The following is a 5,915-nucleotide window of genomic DNA, read 5'->3' on the forward strand; positions in this document are numbered from 1 at the left end:
CATCCAGTGGTGATGATGCTGATGGAAGTGACGACAAACTCGGGTTGCCTTATTGGCTCCCTAATCGACCTCGCATCTGATACCAATTATATCACCAATGAAACTGCCGATCAACTTGGACTGTGCGGTGAGAACATCAGGCTTATAGTCCATGGAATCGGGGGAATGAAGAAGACTGTCCTGACCAAAAGATATTCCCTGCGGCTGAAGGTGAAGACATCCAAGGGAAAAGTGGCAGAGCATAGAATTCTCTGCTATGGCCTGGAAAACATCGCCGAAGTGACTCAATCAGTCACTGCCGAGCAACTGCAGAAGTTTTTCCCAAATGTACCCAGAGACGAACTGGTCCGTCCCACAAAGATTGACCTTCTTATCAGTCATCGGGAAGGTCGTCTTGTTCCCCAGCCAATCAGGATTGTGGAAGACCTCGTTCTCTGGGACGGTCCCCTAGGAAAGACCTTTGGTTGAACCCATCCCGATCTCATTGAGACAGTTGACATGGCCGTGTACTGCTCCGAGACTCACCTTGCGAGAACCATGAGATCAGCCTCGATGGCGTATAAAGAGACCATCATACCTCGGGAAGAGGAAGGAAATGCGCTTGTCCGGAGCACAGCAACAGCCAACAAAGACGTCTTCGAGTGGTTCAGGAGGGGCAGCATCGTAGCTGCGTGCAGTCCCCAATGTGGTGGCTGCAAGTGTGGTAGGTGCCCCCCTGGAGGAAAAGAAATGACCCTTAAGGAAGAGCGGGACCTGGAAAAGATAAAAGAATGCCTAACATACGTGCTGGCGGACAAACACAGCAACTCTCCCCACTGGGACGCAGCTTATCCCTGGAAGAAAGACCACACAGCACTGCCAAACAATCGGCAGGCAGTGGAGGCGACCTTCAGAAACACTGAGAAACGTCTGGAGAAAGATCCTGTGTGGAAGGCTGCATACAAAGAACAAATACATGAAATGGTTTCAAGAGGGGCTGCTGCAAAACTCACAAGGGAGGAAATTAACAACTGGGAAGGACCTAAATGGTACATCAGCCATCTGGTTGCACCAACCCTCACTCCTCCTCAACCCCTGTGAGAATTGTGTGGAATAGTAGCCAAGAGTTCTGAGGCATAAGTCTAAATGATCTCCTTCACAAGGGTCCTGATGTACTCAATTCCATCAGAGGTGTCCTTCTGAGGTTCAGGAGTGGACTCCATGCCACACTAGGCGATGTAAAAAAGATGTATAACTCAGTGTGGCTGAAAGATGATGAAGTTCACCTCCACCGCTTTCTCTGGAGAGACTTCCCTGAGGACAACATTGAGGAGTTTGCAGTCGTCAGAGTAAATATCGGCGATTAAACCAGCAGGATGTATTGCCCAAGTTGCAATGAAAGAGACAGCCAACCTTCCTCAGTTTGCTGATATGATTGAAGAACGGCGAGCTCTGACTGAGGACAGCTATGTGGATGACATCCTGACCTCACATGATGACCTCAAGACACTGGAGAGGATCACCAAAGGGGTGGAGGAGATTTTGAGAGCGGGAGGCTTCTTCCTGAAACCATGGGTTCTGTCACGCCAAAGTGGGAGGAGTGGAGCCCCTTCTGAAACAACTGTACCCACGACCCTCGTACTGCCCAACCAAATGCATGATGGGGAGAACAAAGCGCTTGGGGTCGGTTACGAACCTGAGACAGACAAGCTCCGGTTGCTAACTTCTATCAACTTCTCTAAGAAAAGGAAAATGAGGACAGGATTTAATCTGAGCATGGAGGATGTCAGGGAAGGAACACCAAATCCCCTTAACCGACGCATACTTCTTAGCCAGATTGCCGCATTATACGACCCGGTTGGTCTTGCCTCACCAGCCAAACAGAGGGGAGTGATGTTGGTACGAGAATCATTCCAGGAAGCTGGCAAGGACAACCTATTTAAAGACACATGGGATGCCCCTCTCTCACTGAAACTTAGAGAAGCCGCAATAACGCTCTTTGAAGAATTTGTGAGACTTGGCCAGGTAAGGTTTGAGAGAAGCCTCACGCCTCCTGGAGCCATAGGCCCACCGACAGGGATCACGTTCTCAGATGGAAGCGAATCCTCCTATGGAGCCGTACTCTACCTGCGGTGGGAGAACCAAGACAAGGTTGTAATGAAGTTGGTGGAATCCAAGGCTAAACTGACCCCTCTCGACCAAAAAGGAGATGTGATCAAAGCAGAACTCTGTGGCGCGGTCTTCGCTACCCGCCTAAAAAAGTATTTTGAGAAGCACTGCCACATTAAAGTTAAGCAATGGATTCACTTTGTGGACAGCCAAACAATCCTGGCAGCCATCCAAAAGGACAGCTACGGCTTCCAGACCTTTTTCGCAAATCGAATCGGTGAGATTCAGAAAGCCGGACATGTGGAAGATTGGAGGTGGATTTAAGGCAGACGAAACATTGCTGACATTCTTAACAGAGGTGCAACTCCGGAGGAACTTGATGAAGGGTCAGAATGGCAGCAAGGCCCTGAGGTCCTGAAATGGCCTAAGACCGACTGGCCTATGAAGATGGCCAGTGAGATTACACCCTCTGCTGCTGAAGATGTGGGAAAACTTCAGCGGAAAGCCTTCTCAGCTGTGATTACCAGGGCCCAGTCAAAAGAAAGAACTGACCTTAACGGGCCTGACATCAATGCGGACCTCAGACATGGAGTCAACGGTAGATCAACATCACCAGCTGTCTCGGGTGCAACATCAGTGGCAGACAGACAGAGAAGGCCCTGGGCGATTGGTTTGGTACGCCTTGTGAAACCTCAACGCTTCAGTTCTCTGTCTAAGCTGTGTGGTTCCATAGCCTGGACTCGAAGGCCTGCAGAAACCTGGCTGAGAAAATGCCAGGCACCTGACTCATCAAAGTGGGAGGCAAACTGCTCTGTCTTGTCAACTGAGGAGAGAGCGCAAGCTTTCCAAGACCTGGTCCTCGCAGCCCAAGATGGCAGTCAGTTCCTGGACTCAACACTGAACCGCTTGGTGGTCCACAAAGACGAGAGCACAGGAATCCTTCTCTGTGGAGGACGAATACAGTCCTGGAAAGAAGATGGAACAGCTGTTCCTTTAATTCCATTTCGTTCATGGCTCGCAACACTACTGTCAAGAGAAGCTCATGACGAGAACCATGAAGGTGTTGCTGCCACGCTTCTGCGCACCAGGAGGAAGGCATGGATTGTGCAAGGTCGGAGGATAGTAAAGAAAGTTGCAAACAACTGTATTACATGTCGCAAACTGAAAGGGAAGATGTGCCAGCAGATGATGAGTGATCTGCCGCCAGAATGCTCACAGCGTGCTAACCCATTTGAGTATACCACACTAGACCTCTTTGGCCCCTTTGAAATCAAGGATGCTGTCAAGAAAAGAACAGGAAAAAAAGTTTGGGGCATAGTATTCTGTTGCATGGCATCAAGGGCAGTCCATGTGGACCTCGTTGACGACCAATCATCTGAAAGCTTTCTCCAAACTTACTCCCGCTTTGTAGCATTGAGAGGCAATCCCAGAAAATTGTGGTCAGATAGAGGAACCAATTTCATTGGAGCTAAACCTGCCCTACAAGATTTGCATAGGTACTTAGCTACCTTACGGGAAGCATCCATAGAGGACAAAGCCGCCAAGAATGGGACAGTGTGGGCATGGAACTTTCATCCGGCTGACGCACCTCATCGCAACGGGTCTGCGGAAGCTGCAGTTAAGCTCATAAAAAGGGCTCTCACTAGCCTCGGAGGGACAACAAGCTCGCTCACCTGGGGTGAGCTCCAAACCCTCTTCTACCAGGCAGCTAACCTCACAAATGAAAGGCCGATTGACGCTAGGGCACAAGAACAAGAAGACTCTACAGAGTATTTGACCCCCAATACTCTGCTTCTCGGGAGGACCAGGCAAGGGGGAGATACAGGAGGAATTGACTTGTGCACCCATCCCTGGCGCCGTTTCAGATCCATCCAGATTGGTGTGGATATGTTCTGGAAGAAGTGGAGTGAACTGGCCGGACCTAATTTATTCATTCGGCCAAAGTGGCACCAGACCCAAAGAAATGTAGCGATAGGTGACATTGTTTGGATTGCTGATCAAAACGCACTGCGAGGGCAATTCCGGCTCGGACGGATCCAGGCTGTGTACCCTGACAAGAAAGGACTTGTGAGAGACGCAGACGTTAAGACGTGTGCAGGCCCCCCTGCCTCCCTTATAGTTGGGCAACTGAAGAGGAATACTCAGCAGTTGACGTCAGTCATCCTACGGCGAGACGTGAGGAGACTGGTAGTCCTCATCCCTGTGGAAGACCAGTGACTCCTAGACCTCGTCTCTTTGGCCACCAGTTCTCCAGGCGCTGCCTAAACACCCAAACCCCAATTATGAAGGCATTACCTCAGGATACCTCTTTCTCTCTTTTTTTTTTTTTTTTTTTTTCACTGGTTGGTATGCTTCTATGCTGCCTTCACCACCACTTGCACCACCATTCACGAAGAATGAAGAGTACATACCCCATATGACCAAACCTGGCAGAACACCACACATCTGTCAGGGGAGGTGTCTGAACAATGACAATGGTGTCCTATTCTTCATGAAGAAAAAAAACAAACAAAAAAAAAAAACAAAGGATATATATGTGGTGTAATGTTTTGCCTGTGACCGCCTTAAATCACATGATCAGTCGGTCAAGTGGGAGGTGTTGCGTTCACTATGTCACGGGTGTTCGTAATGTAACGCAGGATAATAGGTGGGAGGTTTCACTTACCTGATTGAAGCATGGACCAGTCAAATCCCAAACAGGTGTGTTAAATCCAGTAATGAATGAGCGCGGGCTATAAGTGGGAGCGAGTATTCATTTTGGCATGTTGTCTCGTCAGGAGAGATGCGCCACCGGTAAGCTGCTGTTTTTATCCATTGAGTTTGTTGTCTGTTGCGTTACTGCTGTGCTGCCGTTATATGTGCGCGGTTTGTATAATTGATAACTGTTACTTTGGTCACGCTGATAAAACCTTGTGTGCGATCTGATGTTTAATATTGTCGGCTCGATAGTATCCGTGGCTATAAAAAGGCAAATGTTTGAAATTGGAGCGTTTCACTGTCACACAAGTTACTTCCTGTTTGCGGTGCTGGATGGGTAATGTAGTTGATCACTTTACATTTTGTAATGGATTACTATGCTCAGCGATGCTACTTAGAACTACACTCACTGTTTTTCACTTTGAGCCAACAGACTGAGAACGCTATTGGTTTAATGTGTAACATTGACATTGTATATTTGGTGTGTGTGAAGTTGTTGCATTTCTGTGTTAATATGCATGTGCTTAGTATTTAAACTAAATGGCTACACAAAGTATATTATGATATTTATAAGATTAAATACTGACTATATTGAAATTTATATTTTATTTATATTTGTATATATTATATTATGTAATCTATATTTATATTTAGATTTTATGGTTATCAGTATTGTTTACATTATAACCTCTCTATTTCTCCAGGTTTATAACCTGCTGCTGATATTTGTGGACTAATCAACTGTAATTAAAAATGAACCAAGAATAAATAAAATCCACTACGAGTTGTAACAACGTGTCCTCTCCTGACGCCCCGTTCGGTGGGGATATTCTTAAAGAACCGAACAGTTATAAACCGCGGCCCACTGCACTGGATTGAATGCAGCAAAAAAACAGCCACGGACTGCTTCATTAAGGAAGCTCAATCAACCCAGGATCAGCTGGCCTCTCACTTCTTTGACTGACCCCAAGTTTATCATTAATCAAACTGCCCGTTGATCAAGGATAAAGGAGCTCGTGTGCACATTGGCATTGACGTCTCTCCAGTCAACACAAAGGGAGTAACAATGGCAGACTTGGAAAAGCTTAAAAGTGTGCGATCAAGAGCACAGGCTTCATTCACCAAAAGGG

Source organism: Carassius gibelio, chromosome B22 (assembly GCF_023724105.1).
Source record: "Carassius gibelio isolate Cgi1373 ecotype wild population from Czech Republic chromosome B22, carGib1.2-hapl.c, whole genome shotgun sequence".
Lineage (NCBI taxonomy): Eukaryota > Metazoa > Chordata > Actinopteri > Cypriniformes > Cyprinidae > Carassius > Carassius gibelio.